Genomic DNA, 18,537 nt, shown 5'->3' with positions numbered 1-18,537 from the left:
ACGGGCAGGGGAGGTGGCTTAGCCATTATTCACAGAGAGGGATGGAGCCTTTCCACTGAACAGGCTGGTGGTTTGGCGGATGGAGAGGTGCTCCACTTCTCCCTGGTGATTAATCCTCACTTTACCCTGGGGGGGTCTCTAGTCTACAGACCACCAGGATATGCTGGTCCCTTTATTGAGTCACTGGAGGAGTGTATAATGCCCAGAGTCTTGAGTTTTTCAAAGTACCTTTTACTGGGGGACCTTAACATCCACATGGAGGCCAATGATTCATCTATGGCCAGCCGCCTGGCAGAGATCTTGGAACTGACCCAACTCAAACAATGGGTGGAAGGTCCGACTCATGTGGGGGGTCACTTACTCGACTTGGTCTGTTCCAACTTTCCCATTGTGGCACTTAGATCGGATAGAGTGACGTGGTCCGACCACAAGTTGGTCAGTTTTGCCTGGCAGGTGGATGGACTCGACAGAACGAGCACGGGTCCGGTCCTGGACCTCCCTCCAAAGATCAACATTGCCTCCTTTGAGCGAGCCGTAATTGAGTCCCGACCAATAATGAGCGGGGAGCTGGTAGAAGCGGTTAGTGGCTTTAATGGGTGGATGGAATGTGCGGTCAAAGAATCCACAAAGCCTAATGCCCCGTCCCAACCTCGCTGCATCCCTTCTCAGCCATGGTTTTCGCCCGATCTAAGGGATTTGAAACGTGGCTGCAAGAAATTAGAGTGGGCTTGGAGACGAGACTATCAGCCAGAGGCTAAAGAAATCCTGAGGACTGCCCAGAGGGAATATCATGCCGCCATCAGATTAGCTAAGGGTGGTTACTATGCTGGGAGGATTGCTAAAGCTAGTAACAATAGCCGTGAGATCTTTTCTATTGTTAAAAGCTTTTTATCCCCTGTGGCAGACTCACCATTGCTTCCCTCTTCTTCTCAATGGTGTGAGAAGTTATCCTGTTTTTTCAGTCAAAAAATTGAGAAAATTCAAAGGGATTTGCTCGCTGCCTTGCCCACAGGCAATATTCTGATGACTACTGTCTCTCAAACAGTCCACTGCCCCTCACAGCAGTTTCTGGATTTTTCAGTGGCAGAGGACTTGATGTCCAGGCTCTCCTTCAGTCCCTGAAATCGGGCTCACCTTCTGACCCTTGCCCTGCCCGGGTTCTCTCTGGAGTGGCATCTACTGTATGTACTGAGGTCACCCAGATTGTGAACCTTTCACTGTCTTCTGCCATGGTTCCGGGATGCTGGAAGCAAGCTTTGCTGCTCCCTTTACTGAAGAAGTCAGGGCTTGAGGCTACGGTACCGGGAAATTATTGCCCTATATCTTTGCTACCTGCCCTGGCGAAGATCTGTGAGAAGGTGGCTTTTCGCCAACTGGACAGCTTTATCGAAAAATCCAATGCCCTGCATCCGGCGCAGTCAGGGTTCAGGGCGGCCTTTAGCACAGAGACAGCTCTGGTGGAGGTGACGGAGGCCATTCGAGAGTGCTTGGATGGTGGCGGCAGAGCGGTCCTGATTCTTTTAGACCTCTCTGCCGCGTTCGATACCGTCCCCCATAATCTCCTCCTTGCTAGACTGTCTGAGATTGGCATTGGCAGCAGGGTACTGGCTTGGTTTTCATCTTTCCTTTCTGATAGGACGCAGCAAGTATGGATGCCGCCGTTTGCCTCAAAGGCCAAACCACTTTGCACGGGGGTCCCTCAGGGCTCCACTTTGAGCCCGTTGATGTTTAACGCCTACATCACCCCTGTGATATACCTGGCTGAACAGCTTGGGGCTAAGGTCATCGGATACGCTGATGACACCCAGCTGCTCTTTACCTGGCCGGATGACCAGCTGGATACAACGGCTGTTCACCTCTGTCTTTCCTCGGTGTTTCATTGGCTGGCGATGGCCCAGCTTAAATGCAACGAGGATAAGTCAGAGGTCCTCTTCTATGGGTCCTTCCCCTCCAACTTTAAGAATGAGTTGTGGCCCCCGGATTTTCCTAGTCCCAAGGTGATGGGAGGCCCGGCTAAGAACCTCGGAATTTGGTTCGGAGAAGACCTCAGATTTGAGGACCATATCAAGAAGCTGTCAGGGACCTGTTTTGCTACGCTAAGGGGTTTAAGAAAATTCTTCCCTCTGCTGCCCAGAGAAGCTAGGGAAACGGTTGCGCGTGCCCTCATCTTGTCCCAATTGGACTATGCTAATGCTTTGTTTTGTGGTATCCCAGCGTATCTGGTCAAACGACTGCAGGTTGTCCAGAACGCCACGGTCCACCTTTTGTTTAGCATTACGAAATGGCAGAGTGCTCGGTCACACATGCGCGCACTTCACTGGCTCCCTGTAGCTCAGAGAATTATGTTCAAATCTCTCGTGCTGTCATTTAGAGCTGTCCACGAGCTTGGCCCCGGCTACCTGAGGAAGCTCTTCTCTTTCTACACTCCTTCTCGCTGTCTCAGGTCAGCTTTGCTGGCCAAACTGACCCTTCCCCGCTATAAGCGGGCTAGGCTGGGCGGCCAATCTATTTCTGTGGTAACTGCGAAGGCTTGGAATGCTCTCCCTCTTCATTTGCGTACCGCCCAGTGTCTATCCAAGTTTAAGAAGGATCTCAAGACCCATCTGTTTGTTTGTTAGGTCTAGGCTGTCTCTCTGTGTTATGTTTGGTCACCATCCGCAACGCGCCAGGATACTCCCCAGTAGCAGAGCGCGCTACAAAACAACCTATAACATATAACATAACTGGATTTTATGGTGACAAGAATCCTCATCCCACCCTACATGATTTTTGTATAATGCTGGAGCCTGGGCTTCTGCCCATTTCCTGGCATATGTATATTTTAAATGATTTGGAATATGGTTGGAGAAGGCTGGCATAATGATGTCTTCGCCATGCGGGCACTCCCTGACAATTTCCGGTGGCCAGTCTTGTTCAGCTAGAAGAATGTCATAACCCTGAGAGAGTCGCTCCCAAAAGAGTGCTCTCATTTTTCTTGGTATGTCTCCCTCCATCCAGAGAGTCACATCATATAATTTATGTGGAGAGCTAACCCTGGTATCTACAGTTTCAACTTGAATATATTCATTCAAGTCCACTGTCTCCAGATGATCCTTCAAATTCTTGCGAGCTATGGTGACTTCTGCTGCGCTGTCCAACATTGTCTGAGCCCATTCCCCGTTTTTGAGTTGTGTCATCAAGATCCTCTGCATGTTTGATCTTTAGACCTGCTACCTTCTTTTTGGTAGATTGAGGTTTCTTGTTTTTCTCAACGTGTTGATCGTCTTTGGACTTCACGCTTTTTTCCTTTAGTTCTGACTGTCCTCTTCTTTCGGACTTCTGTGACGAAGTCTGAAAGGTACGAGAGGAACGTGTATTAGCATCTTGATATCTATCAGGTTTTCTCAAATTATTCCTTTTCCTGAGGTTATACCTGCTTTCAGAGGGTTCCTTTTGAGGAGACCTAACCCTGGAATGAGAACGCTTCTCTTTAGAAGTTTGCTTAGTGTTTTTCCACTTCTTTTTAGGAAGAGTAGGAGTGTTTTTAGTGAAGACCTTTTTAGGACTTTCATACGGTTGGGGTTTCACTGGTTTCCCTCTCAGACTGTCTCTGCCTTATTCTTCATAGGATTTTTAAATTATTCTAGCTAGTTCTTGAGGTTGCTCAGTTACATCAAATTCCCTTATTTTCTGGCGGATCGCCACGGATGCTGCTTCACCTTCAATATTAGCTAATATTATTGTTGAGACCTGTTTGAAATCTTTTAGTAGTTTCATACCCAAATTTAAAGCAGGCTCTGCCACGTATTCATTTTGAATCTGTTTCAGGACGTCTGGTATAATCGCCATAGACGGAACACCATCTGTTTTAGTGTAGATTGCAGCAAAGACTGTACCCCAAGTGTTGCAGTCCTCCAGATGTGGTGCGATCCCCATTGGTAAACAGATTGTTAAAATTCTGTGTTTCTCATGAGGGGTAGTATTAAGAAATACTGCTTCGATTTGAGTAATTTTTGTTGAGCTATCCAGAATGGAATTTGTTCCCGTTTTGCGGATAATTTACCAACGACTGAAGTAGAGTCTACAGTGTGATTTTATTTGTGCTCCCCTGATAAGGGGGATGTTGTGGAATCATTATTGCCGCTTAGACTATAAGAGTTCGCATGACATATTGAACTAGTTGTCTATAGATTTTGATTAGCTCTTTTAATTGATCTCGTAGTTCTGCATCTGTCATTATATTAATTTCAAGATGTGGTGTGTAGCTGGCTAATATCGGCCATGTTGCTCCTGGTCTACCTAGTGGACCGAGCCTGGTAATGTGATTTATATGTTTTAGGGCGACTTTAACCAGAGCGCATGCTCTTAGTATGTTAGTGGAATTTCAATATCCTTGAAAGGAATTAATTCCTCTAGTGGTTCATCTTCTTTGTAGAAGTGAAACACTTTTGTTCTTGGATCTGCTTCGGGGAAGACTATCCATGAATAGAATACTTCTTTCTGGTGATATTCATGTGCCTCTATCACAAGAACTATCCTAGCACCTCTTGCTGATAGGTCATTTTGAATAAGTTATATAGTGATGGCTTTCCTTAAATTTTCAGGATTGAGTATCTTGGAAACCTGTTATTTTGAAAGCTGCAACGACCGGATCGGCCGCAGCTCCACCTGTTTCGGTGTTGTTGCCGTTATTCGACATTGTTTAAAAAAATTTGCTGAGCAAGCTTCAAGGAAACAAAGATAAGGTGCACAATATTTTGGAACACTGTATCTTTCAAAATTGAATAAACCAAAAAGCTAATACATAGGATTTTTTGTCCTACTCAGCTATGGTGGATATTATCCCTTTACCCTCTCCAGACGTCTATTGGAGTATTATGGAAAAAGGGGTCACTGAGAAAAGCACGACTGAGCTACTTTAGTATCTAGCGTTAAATTAGTGCCTTACCAAATGTTGGGCTCCATGTAGTATAGTTGATATATTCCCAATAGGCTCTGCGCATTGGAATAGTATATCATATAGATATGACGTAGGACTTAGGTCAGTATGTCTCGAATATACTACTTAATTGTGAGTGCCAGCTAGCACAGAGGTCAGTAGAAACTTTCTCGAATTCACGAGAAGTGATTAGTTTCTGAAAACCGCATAAACATGACAACTTTGTTTCCCTAGGACTGGAACAAATATCTTCAGAGTCGTGGAAACAATAGAATAGTATTTCACACAGTCAATCGTGCATGCTTCGTTTCTACAGAGAGTGCACAGAAAAAGAGAGATGGGCGTTTTCAATAAAAAGGGTTTATTGAACAGTCTTCTTTCTCATGCAAGAGAGGTGAACTGCTACAATTGTTAGGTAGACTGAAAAGTATAATGCGTACAGTGAGAATAGTATTATAAAATAATACTGTAATACCATTGTATGGTTTCTAAGTCATAAAAATACATACTTAAATAACACTGTCGTTGTTGTAAATCTTTATTCGGTTATTTGCAAAAAACAACCATAAAAGCACAATTTAATAAACATCATAAAAGCTAAATGATTAAAAACCACATTGTCCCCAGGTATAAAACACAATTAATCTAGTAGAGAATATATACAACATAAACAGGCATTAACCCTCCAAACTGGTTCTAATTTAAGGGCTAATTTTAAAAAACTGATTACAAATAAAGTGCATTCATTGTTTAGCAGCTGTAGATAACAAAGCGCGGGTTAAATCTGGATAAAATTCAATCTTTTAAGAAGAAGCTTGAGGTAAACCCTCCAGGGAATATCATAAAAAGGGCAAAAAAATAAAAAGTGCACCAAATCCTGCCGAGACACGCAGTCGCAGCCGCAGGAAGGTAGCTTTTGGCCTTGGTGGCTGCCCCTTGGAACAGCTAACAGTAAGTGAAAAAGGCCCAGCCGGAATCTGTTAACAAGAAGCGGTCAAAGCTCGAAATTGGCCAAGTCAAGTAAGGTTCCATGCTTAATGTGGTTTGTAGGACAACATAGTTTCTATTGCTGCTTTTCTTTAGATCCACCTCCTCCCGTTGTAAAAGCTGCAATAGGGAAAAAGTGTTTTTCACAGACTCTACATCAAGTAAAGTGATGGAGTCGGGGTTTGAGAAGAGTTCAGGACACCCCAGTGCAGTGAAACATTTTTTTCAAATATTTCAACCACAGGATTTTTAACATATTGTCCCATGTCAGTGCTTCTCGCAGGAGCTGATGTTTTAACGGGAGGTCCTTGTTTAGCCAGCATTTCAGCCAGAATGTTAGAGGCCGGAGTGCAATAGTGTCACCTAAATAGGGAGAACCTAACTCCTCATGCACAATGAAGTTAGCTGTTCCTCTCGGGACCCCCAGGAGCTGTTCCAAGAAGTTATTTTCTGCTACCACCAGGTCCTTAACAGTTGTGTGCCCCCATAGCTCGCTTCCATAACAGCCTATTGCCACACTCTTGGCCTGATATACTTTTAACAGAGCGGCAATTGGCCGTTTCCCCATATTCCTTGCAAAATTAAAAATGGATGCATTTGCCCGTGCTATCTCTCCTTTTTTTTCCGTACAGCGGGGCCCCATTTCAGTTGGTTATCAAACAGGACCCCCAGATATGAAAAGGTTTTTGTCGTGGGAATCTTCTCCCCATCTACATAAAATGAAAACTCCTTGTTGTGTGCGGTACCTACGTTCATAACAAAAGATTTTGAGTTATTAATGGAGAGATCCCGGGTTTTCATGAAGGTGAAAAAGGAGGTAAGCAGCAATTGGAGCCCTTTTGCGGTCCTTGCCAACAAAACGGCGTTGTCCGCATAAAGTAAAATGGGTAACCCTTTACGTCCGACAAAGGGATAATCAGCATGTGTTTTTAAAAGAGTGTTTTCCAGGTTATTGATGTATAAGTTAAAAAGAAACGGGGCCAGGATTCAGCCCTGTCTAATGCCCCGGTGTACTCCGAAATCACTGGTCACCTTCAAGTCCTGGGTGTATCGCACATTAGCTCGAGTGTCCTGGTGTAAATCCGCCAAAAAGTTTACCAGGTTCTGCTCCACCCCCATGTTTCTCATAGCCTCCCATAGCTTGGCCCTGTTGACACAGTCAAAGGCTGAAGACAAGTCCATAAAAGCCATGTGGACTGTGCCCTGACGTGCCAGCATGTATTTTCCCAAAACCATGTATAAGTTGAGACACTGAGAGATGGAAGAGTGGCCTGGTCTAAAGCCATACTGAATTGCGGAAATTATGTTATTTTCGGCAGCCCAGGTTGTTAACTTGTTCAGGATTACACCACCTACTACTTTTACGACCGAGTCGATTAAGGATATTGGCCTGTAGCAGGATGTACTGTGACGGTCCCCTTTTTTGAAAACGGGGACTATTGTGGAAATCCCCCAGGACTTTTGGCATCCATGGTCAACGGCTGCATTAAATACAGCAGAGAGAACGGGTGCCCAAGTTGATATCCTTGATTTAAAAAGGTCCGGGGGCAGACCATCAGGTCCGGGTGCTTACTTACTAGTTAGGCCCATGATGCCCTTCTCCACCTCCCAAATGGTGAAGCGCAGGAGGTTAATCTCTGGGGCACTTTTGTCATATATAGGCTGTGGTATATCACTATTAAAAATACAGCTAAAATGGGAGACCCAATCATCTTCTGATATGTTGGTGCCTATAGAGGAATCACCTGGGGAAACAAACAAGGGTTTGTTTATGATACCCCAGAATTTTGCGCTATTACCAAGTATTTCGGGGTCTTTCAGGTTTTCCCAGATGGTCGCTTTTACTTCTGCTTTGTGTTTAACCAAAGCCCTTTTATAGGCAATTCGAGCTGCCCTAATATTTACCGGGTCCCTTGGTCTAGCCTTTAGGGCTGACTTTAGATCACAACTTGCCTTGGAGCAAGCATGGTCGAACCACTTTGGCACATTACAGGTTCGGCCTATGGAGGGTACTGTTAACATTTCCCCGACTTTAGTGACTATACCATTAAAGGCTGATAGAATTTCCTGTGCTGATGGTGCAGGAGAAACACAGGTGGATAACTCGATATTACATGTCCTGTTAATCTTATCATAAAGTTGGGCCGAGTTGTCCATTTCCCACTTTAGACGTCTCTTACTGTCCGTACATTTTAAAACCCCTCTGTCTGGCCTTTCTTCTCGTACATTAAGGAGCATACCTCCTAAGTAAATGCAAACAGGATTATGGTCACTCGGTGAGTTCTCTAGGATTTTAAAGCCAGATTTATAGGAACTAAGGTTGCTGGAGTGAAGTATGTGGTCGATGTAGGAACCACCCACACTGCCTTTAAAGGGGGGGATTTCATATAAAGTGTGATCATCCACCTGGTACATGGCAGTAAATAAGTCAAAGTCATCCATAAATTCATTCAGCAGATTGCCACGAGGGGTATGATCGAAGTGAAAACCTTCGAGTCTGTTACAACTCATTAGGGCTATTGGGGTGGTTGCTGGATTCCCACAGGCGTATACATTTAAATCTCCTGTAATGACAACATGGGGTGGGAGTCTCTCCATATTAACCTTAAGAAAACGATCTAAATCCACGATCTTGCAACCCCCTTTAAGGTTAATAGCATTATAAAAGTTAATCAGTGCTAGTGATTCTTTCCCCTTTTTGATTGTCAATATTTGAATGTCATTATCACTAAAAGGAAATCTGTTAACAGAGCATGTTAGTGCTAGATCAATATACACAACAAGACCCCCTTTAGCTCCTTGAGGGCTCGGCTGGCACAAAAAAGCTTTTGTATCCTTCTATAAATGCATTGTTTCGTACCAGCCATGTTTCTTGTAGACAAATTATTGTATAGGATTTTATAAAGGACACCCAGGAGAGATCATTCATTTTACTAGCTAAGCCGGCAATGTTCCATGAAATTACGTTATGCCTTGTTACTGTTGTTTCCTCTGGAGCAGGAGCTTCACCCCTTGAGTCTTGGCTGGTGTAATTAGCGGGACATGGCTCTGGACTATCCGCTACCACTGATCTTAGATCCATATTGCAGTTCCATTTGTTTATGTGGATTTGAGTGTGATCATGGGTTTGTGGGAGCAGGGTGCTCACTGACTCGTTGTTTATCGGCAGTCCGTTGGTTAACAACAGGTGTCCCTTGGTAACAATTGTTTCCATGAATGTGTCCTTCTGCTGTTGATTGTTGGTATCCCCTATGGCTGAGTTAAGTACCTCGGCTTCCTGTACCGATCCCCTGATGTTTATACTTTGTCGGGGGTGTGGAGGGATATCTTTTGCTAGTGTAAGGAATATTTCATAAAGTCAATCTACTCCCTCATGGCCTTCCTGCTGGTAGAAGGCAGCGAACCGATTGAAGGTGGGTACCCTGTACTGAGTGTTATAGTGGTTAAGGTGCCCTTGTCCAAAGGTATAATGGGGGTACATACTACCATGTGCCATTTGGCAATTATCGTGTGGAGTGTAGTACCTAGTTCTGTGTGGATATTGTTGGTTTGTGTTCCTATGGGGCTTGGATGGCGGATGATAAAAGTAGCTCAGATCTACAGTTTTTATTCTGCTTTCCAGATCGCCGTCCCTCCAACCACTGATGTGGGTAACCACCCGCTGATCTTTAAAGTTTATAACAATACAGTCACCCTCATAATCCTTTTTCCCCTGTCCCACCCAATTTATTCTTCTGACCTGTAAGATTTGACCGCTTATGGCTTGAGGGATAGGTCTATGACTAGTTAGCCAATGACTAACTTTGTTTTTTAACTCTCGATAACCCTCGTGTTTCCCTGTACCTAAAGATGGGACTCCCATCATAATCACAGTGTGGGGATGGGATTCCGGTGGCAGGTCGATACGTGGGAGTTTACTGGCTGGGACTGGATTAATGGGGTGATCCTGACGGTTATTACTACAGACATTGTTTAGAACCTCTGCTGCCCACTCACTCTAACCCCCCTTCTGTTGTATCTGGCCCGATGTTGCTTGGGTGCACACTAGGAATAGCTGTCACAACTGAGCTCATACCCGGTGTCGCTGTTGAGACCTTGGGTGGCTCCATGAGCCCCTTAACTGCTGTATTCGATGGCTGTGAGGGTTTAGACAATTTGCTTGGGCCTGGTGTTGCAACTAGGGTGTTCTTTTTAGCAGCAGGGCACAGTGGCTTAGTTATATTTTTGTGTGTTGCCTGGAATTGGGGGGTCTTAGCATACTTTAGCAGCATTTCATTGTTCTGCAAGAGAACTTCTTCCATCTTATCGACTTTCTCAGCCATCATTTTAACTCTTTGTATCAGAGGGAGCATGAGGGACTTCATCAGGTGCTCAACTTTTCCCATAATGGTGTCTAAGTAGTTGTCATTAGTGCTTGTCCTATTAGTCTGCTTACTGTGAGTGTTAACTGTTTGAATACCTGTACTATTCTCTACGCATACCGACTGGCTTAAATGTGATGGTGTTGGGATTTTTGTTTTATGATTAAAAACCCCCTGGTTATGCCTGGGTTTATATTTGTCGTATTTCAGTTTTGCCCTAGGTTTCTGTGTCACCCTCACCCTCCTCTTGATTGAAGAAGTGCCTACTTTCCATTTCCCTTGAGTACAATTATTAGGGGAGGTTATGCTGTTAGAGGTTCGAGAGGCTGCTGCTGCTATTACCATGGAAGCATCGGTGTGTGTGGAAGATTCAGCGGTTGACTGGATGTTAGGTGTCAAAGATAGTCTGCTTTCCCTGGTAACAAAGTCAGGTGGAGGGGTTGTGCTTGGAGGGACTAACTGCCTGTTCTCTGTATCCGGGAAGCCCGCAAATGATTCCATGAGAATGGAGTCTTGAGAATATGCTGTGTGTGTGGATGAGTTGGCTATTATATGTACATCCTGAGCATTCTGCGTGGGAAGACACATACTAGGGGGCAGTGAGAGGCGCCTCTCCGTGTTTTCTATCGCGTTGACAACAACTCCTATGGTTTTTTGAAGCATTCTGTCAACCGCGGTAAGGCTTGGGAGGGGAGTGGTAACTTGGGCCTTCTGCCTAGAGGTGGACCGAGTCGACATTGGGGTGGTCTTGCTTTTGTTCATTATGGTGGTGCTACGTCCTAATAGAGATAATAAGTGTCTGATTTCACTATTAAACAAACAAGAATGTTAACAAAGAATCTCCTTGATATGGGCCAGGATGTGCCGTAGGATCAAGAGGGGTGGCCCAGCCCAGACTCTTCGTGCCTCTTCGGGGCACAGAGGGCCCGCCCTTTGCCCGGGCCTTAGCGGAGCTTCGTTCTTTTTGTGCGCCTACGGGTGCGGCTAACAGCGTCAATGGGCGGGGCCTGGAGGGATTGTGGGGGCTGTAGTCCCCCCGCTCGGCGGCCACGGTTTGTAGGCGGCAGAGGGGGGGGCCAGATGCCCAGGTGCAGCTCTCCCCAGCAATCTCCCCGCAAGGGCGACAATCTCCCCACAAGCAAGGCACTTTAACCCCTCAGGGTCGGTGATTTCTGCAAGGCTCTCCCCAGGTCCAGAGTACTACAACGCTCAGGGAGCGCTGCAGCAGGAGCTGCATGCGTTAGTTCACCCGTGCCAGCTGGTGCTCATAAGTCAAGTCAAGTCAAGTCATAACATTTATATAGCGCACTACATACCCAGAGGGTTTCAAGGCGCTTAGGAAGGGGAGGAGGATTATTTGTCAAATATCCATGTTTTAAGCTGCTTTCTGAACGCTAGGTGATTCTGGGTGAGGCGAAGGTAAGCGGGGAGTGAGTTCCATGTTTTGGCAGCTAGGTATGAGAAGGATCTGCCTCCCATGGTGGTCTTGTTGATGCGAGGTACAGTGGCGAAGGCTTGGCTGGAAGAGCGAAGTTGGCGGGAGGGGGTGTAGAAGGATAGTCGAGAGTTGAGGCAGTCTGGTCCGATGTCGTAGAGTGATTTGTGTGCGTGGGTAAGCAGTCGGAAAGTAATCCTCTTATTGACGGGTAGCCAGTGGAGGTCTTTAAGGTGACCAGAGATGTGTTCGTTGCGTGGGATGTCTAATATGAGCCTGGCTGAGGCGTTTTGGATTCGTTGTAGTTTTTTCTGGAGTTTAGCGGTGGTACCTGCGTAGAGGGTGTTTCCGTAGTCCAGTCGGCTCGTGACTAGAGCGTGGGTGACTGTTTTCCTTGTTTCGGAGGGGATCCAACGAAATGTTTTTCTGAGCATGCGAAGGATGTTAAAGCAGGAAGAGGATACGGCGCTGACTTGTCTGTTCATTGAGAGTGAGGAATCCAGGATGACGCCAAGGTTCCGTGCGTGGTCTGTCGGGATGGGTGCATTTCCGAGGGCTTCCGGCCACCAGGAGTCGTCCCATGCAGAGGGGGATTTACCTAAGATGAGGACTTCTGTTTTGTCTGAGTTCAGTTTCAGACGGCTTTGTTTCATCCATTCGGCGACTTCTTTCATTCCTTCGTGTAGGTTAGTTTTGGCGGTGCTGGGGTCCTTGGTGAGAGATAGGATCAGTTGAGTGTCATCCGCGTAAGAGATGATGTTGAGGTTGTGTTGGCGGGCGATGGCCGCGAGGGGGCTCATGTATACATTGAAGAGGGTGGGACTGAGTGAGGATCTTTGTAGTACACCGCAGATGATTTCAGAGGCCTCGGACTTGAAAGGTGGGAGGCGGACTCTCTGGGTTCTTCCGGTGAGGAACGAGGTGATCCATTCGAGTGCTTTTCCTTGTATTCCGATGTTGCTGAGGCGTTGTAAAAGGGTGCTGTGGCAGACTGTGTCGAAGGCTGCAGAGAGGTCGAGGAGGATGAGGGCGACTGTGTCTCCATTGTCCAGTAGAGTTCGAATGTCGTCTGTTGCTGCGATGAGGGCGGTCTCAGTGCTGTGTTTGGCTCGGAAGCCAGATTGTGAGGGGTCCGGGCTCCCGCACTAGCATGAACTTTGGTGGGACTTGAGCTACTGGCGGCCCAGAGGACTACAACGCCCAGGGCGCGCTGCAGCAGGAGCTGCATGCGTCAGTTCACCCGCTCCAGCCGGCGCTTATAAGCATGTCTACGCTCCCGCAGCGTGTGAGCCCTTGAGCATCGAACTTTGGCTGCACTTAAGCTACTGGCGGCCCAAAGGAATACAACGACCAGGGCGTGCTGCAGCTCTAAAATACGCCTACCCCAATGTACCAAACCTAAGTCTAGTATGAGGGAGGAAGTAAGTGTGGTCTTTTGCATAGGTTTAGTTTGGCCAAGAATCTACCAAAAGTTTCTCTAGGTTCTAATCAGCTTAATACCTTAGAATGAAGGTGGTCTGGTATCTCTGTCTCGGGACTCGATTTCCCAACACCCCTCAAGGGGAGTCAGAAATACTGGAGCTGGTTTTCTCAGCAGAGGAGGGCAGCTTCATGATCAGTGCGTCAGCTGGAGAGTTGACTTCCTTCGGCACTTGACAGTGATGTCATTTGAGATGTCATCAGTGATGTCATGAGTGACGTCACAGACCATGGCATGAGTGATGTAATATGTGACGTCATCAACAGTGAATTGCGGGTGCGCAAGTTATAGTTAGCTGAACTAACTATAACGGGGGAATTTCAATGGTTTTGTATGACTGAAATGTCCAGCTAACTATAACATGTGTAAAACCTATGGTTTTTTCAGTGAATTTTTTAGGTTTTTTAAATGCTAATTCCTAACTATAACGTGCCTAAAACCTATGGTTTTTTCAGTGAATTTCATAGGTTTTATAAATGCCAATGTTTATATCTGTTAATTGTTATATTTATTTTTTGATACTAATTTAGTATATTTTTATAAGAATTATTTTTAGGTATTTCAGTTTTTAAATTACATTACATATTTTTAATGTAAAATAATAAAAAACAAAATTAAAAAAGATTTTTTTTATTATTTTTTTTCAATATATTAAAATTAATTTCTATATTTTTTTGCATTTTTTGTGGTAAACGCGTGGTACACGTACTGTCCTCACATTATCCTTCGCTCCTGTAATCATACTGTACGCGTACCAGCCCATACGTTGCAAATACGTTTTGACGTTTCGCGTCGCATTGGCGCTTCCGCAAGACGTTATGTGCGTTTCAACGGCGTACGCTACGCATACCCCGCGATTTGTTTTTAATGCTTAAAAAGATATATTTATGTATTTAATTTAAATTTTAAGGCAAGACATTATCTGAGGTTATCATAAAAATAGTATTCATTTAGTTTTAATAAGTGTATATTACTTTTAAAAGCAATTACGCAAAGCGCAGGGTACGTCGTACGTACTCGCATCATAAGCGCACCCTACGTGACTTCAAAACAAGAGATTTGATAAGTTCATAATACTTTCCATTCTAACTGTTGAAGGACCCCACCCATTTTAATCATTCTTCTTTCACCTTCACTGAAGAACCATCTGTTTTGAGAAGTTCCTGTGTTTTCCAAAACATCTTTAATATGGCTACACAGCAGAAGGATTATCTGAACACTGTTCAGAAGAAGAATTTGTGCAAGAAGACAGAGCCCCGAAGAGGAAGGAGGCATTAATCTGGAAAAAAAATCCTTTCCTTTCCAGAAGGAGAAAAGAAAGTGAATGCTGCCAAGGTCACCTGTAAGGTGTGTGGGACCATGCTTTCTAGAGGTGATCCAAATAAAAAATATTCATTTGGAACTACCAGCATGGTGAGACATGTGAAGACTATTTATCCCCGCAATTATGCGAGAGCTGCATACAACATGAAAACCATCCACCAGCTGTAGCCAGCACTTCCACAGCACCATCGAGTCCGCATCCGGACATCCGTCCCGATTTTGGAGACCTTATCATTCTTAACAAATTTTGTAAAGAGACATTATGTTATGGCAAACAGTCCATTGATTTGATTTGCAGGCACAAACAAGAGCACCGTTGCTTCCACCGTAATTTTTTTGCTTGTTTTTTTGTTCCAGTCACACATTGTTTTCTTTGCGCAATTCCATTTTTTTCCTTTAAAAAAAAACTGCTCTAAAAATCCCCCAAAAAAACAAACTACAAAAAAAGACAAAAAAAAGTTCTTCTAAGAACTGACTTCACTGCTCAAAAAAAGAACTATATAAGTATGATAGTGTGTAAAAGTTTTTTGAATGAATGTGTAGTGCATAAATGAATGAAAGAATACATTAGCAGTGTATGGTGAATGTGGAAGTGCAGAACTATAAGGAAGTGCTACAGCATAACTCTATAAGGTGTTTACTTACAGTATACTGTAGTACTTCCGAAGCACATAAATATAACATATGTACATAAATATGTCTATGCTTCCCTCTGCACTTCTGGTGAATCTGCCTGGGTGAATTTGTAAGTGTTAGTGTTTTAATGCAGTGAATGAATTAGCACACACTGCTGAATGAGTCACTACAATAGTGCAATAGCAGTGAAAGAGTGTTTGGTGGAAGTGTAAGGATACAGACTGGGGAATTGAAGGTATAAAAGACAAATGTGCAGGTAGATACAAGTCTGCCTGCATAGTGCATAGGGATTTGAAGCAGTCCAATGCCCTAATGTCTACTTTGCTGCATGAGTCCTTGGGTACTGACTGAATGATTACTGTTCTGCAAGGAGAGAGCCTGACTGACTTTATAAGTGCTTCAGTTTTAGCACAGTGAATGGATAAGCACATACTGCTGAAGGGGTCACTACAATAGTGCAACAGCAGTGACAGACTGTTTGGTGGAAGTGTAAGGATACAAAGTCGAGAATTGAAGATGTGAAAGACAAGTGTTTACGTAGATAGAAGACTGTATGCATACAGCATTTGGCTTTGAAACAGTCCTTGTCTAAGGCCTACTTCGCTACATGAGAACTTGGGTACTGAGTGAATGATTACACTACTGTAAGGAGAGTGTCTGAGTGAATCTATAAGTGCTTGAGTTTTAGCGCACTGAATGATTAGTGCATACCGCTGAATGGGTCAATATAACAGTATAAGGGCAGTAACAGAGTGTTTGCTGGAAGAGTAAGGATACAGACTGGGGAATTGAAGGTATAAAAGACAAGTGTGCAGTTAGATGCAAGACTGCATGCATAGTACATAGGGGTTTCAAGCAGCCCATACCCTAAGGGGTACTTCGCTGCATGAGTACTTGGGTACTGACTGAATGATTACAGTTCTGCGAGGAGAGTGCCTGACTGAATTTGCAAGTGCTTCAGTTTTAGCACAGTGAATGAATTAGTAAATACTGCTGAATGGGTCACTACAACAGTGGAACAGTGGTGACAGAGTGCTTGGTAGAAGTGTAAGGATACAGACTGGGGAATTGAAGGTATAAAAGACAAGTGTACAGGTAGATACAAGACTGCATGCATACTGTACAAGGGTTTGAAGCAGTCCATGTCTTAAGGCCTACTTCGCTGCATCAGTACTGGCTACTGACTGAATCAATATAATACTGTAAAGAGAGTGTCTGAGTGAATCTATAAGTGCTTGAGTTTTAGTACAGGGAATGGATTAGTACATATTGCTCAATGCTTTATTATTATTAAACAATAAAATTATTCTTCAGACACCTCATATTTTAACACAGCTTCTAAAAGGAGTTCATCTGGTACTTCTTTGAGATTATACTGCTGGTTTGCCATTTCAGATTTTATAGCTTCCAGTACCTTTACGTGATCCAGTGCTTCCAAAAAATTAGCATAATTGCTTTGATTTTCAAAATCACAGGTGATATCTGTAGGACTGATGTCCTCTAATTCAGTCTTGCTGCCTGTTATAGGTAGATTTTGTACTTCAATTAAACTGTTGCTCATTTTCAATTTGTCTTTGGTAATATTCTCCTCTTTATCCATAACAAATCTGTTATGTTCTAGGTCCTTGCACAAAAACATAAACACTTCACTTTAATAGTTTTCTTAGTACATAATACAAAAGTAGGTTTATCAACTATTTTGACCGAAAATAAATATTATGTAAATACCATTGTCTGATAACTTCCAACAGCAGAGTTTTAGTACTTCATTAGGTTCTGTAAATATAATTGCTTATAAACATATCCTGTTCTTAAGTTTTTGTAAAATTCGAAACCAGTCTTTGCTAATGACTATGGAAAATGACTCAGGCTCTTATACTAAAATGCAGTACTAAAACATTTAGAATATGTCTATTCACCTTACCCCTTCTAAACTAGTAAATGTGTTTTAGTAAAATGCAAAGGATACTGTTGCTTGTCTAGAATAACACTGTGAATCTGTGTGTATTTAGGTACCATTCTCACACTAGTTTTTTAATACTTCGTGTGTTTTCACACACATCAATCCTTAAACACCTATCCAATACTCATCTTTTAACATAATTAAAAATTAGTCATTGCTTATATAAGTCGAAAATACTCACAGCAACAGCTATAGAACGCCCCTTCAACACAAAGTATTGTGTATGATGAGGACATATTTACATAGAGAAGAAAAGCTACACACAGTAACTTATCCTGTCCTTCTAAATATGAAAGAGTATTTGAAAACACACTCTTTGACGTATTTCATGATGAGCAATTTGGTCTCTTTTAATACTGAAAGTCCCTGGTCTATACTAGACTAGCATATCTTTCTATTGAATACTATACAGGTGCGTTGCAGAGACCTGTTCTCAAGCCATGTCTATTTTATACACTAAGACAGGGGTCCCAAAACCGGTCCTGAAAGGGCCGGATCCATGCCAGATTTTTTAAATTTCTACATGTATCTCAATGGGGATATCCAAAAAATCTGGCATGGATCCGGCCCTCCAGGACCAGTTTGGAGACCCCTGCACTAGGACATCTTAGCCCACCACTATCTCACTGAAAGTAATACCTTGCTTAATCCTCCCAACGCCCCAAGCACCATCACACCTAATTAAGAAGCATAGTAATAACAATATTAATCCCTTTTTTTTCTTCTATTGTAAACTATATATTTTTTTAATGTCTTCTATTTAGATGTTTTTTAAGATGAGAATGCAAAAAACACAGTTTACAGAGTAACACTTTTTAAACTCTCCAACGTATGTAGATATTAATGACCTTATACGTCTGACTATGGAAATCGAAACCTTTACAGCTTCACAGTTTGTAACTTTTCCCAACACGTGCAGAAGTGAAACAGTTAAAAAGTCAGCACGTGTAAACTGTAAAACGTGACATCTACATAGGCGGAGCAAATCTTCCTTCCATAGACTATTAAAGAACCAAAAGCTATATAAACCACACCTACTGTGTAATTAGTTTCGTTTTTGCGAGTTATTTCTCAGTCGCCAATCTGTGATGCAGGTTCCTTTTTCTAGCATCGGATTCTTCTTTTGCGTCAACAAACATATTCCGGAGTTGTAAGTTGTTTCAATATGGCATAGGCATAGTACCTAGTTATAATTTGTGGCATTTTTTCAATATTTAAACATTTATATCAGGAAAAAAATGTTATGGCATGTTTTTTGCTTTTTCTCTGTAACGTCAGCAGCTTGTTTTCAGAAACAGATAGATTACAACTAACGTTGCTCCTTTTCTTGCTCCTTTGAGCTTATATATTGTGACTTTCTATATTATAATATTGACACTGTACTTCGCATGAGAGGTGTTGGTGACCTGTCGGCGCAAACCCTAAACATTTACA

This window comes from Lissotriton vulgaris, chromosome 10 (assembly GCF_964263255.1).
Source record: "Lissotriton vulgaris chromosome 10, aLisVul1.2, whole genome shotgun sequence".
In the NCBI taxonomy this organism is placed as follows: Eukaryota; Metazoa; Chordata; class Amphibia; order Caudata; family Salamandridae; genus Lissotriton; species Lissotriton vulgaris.
The sequence above is the reverse complement of the archived record's forward strand: the minus strand, read 5'-3'. Positions refer to the sequence as shown.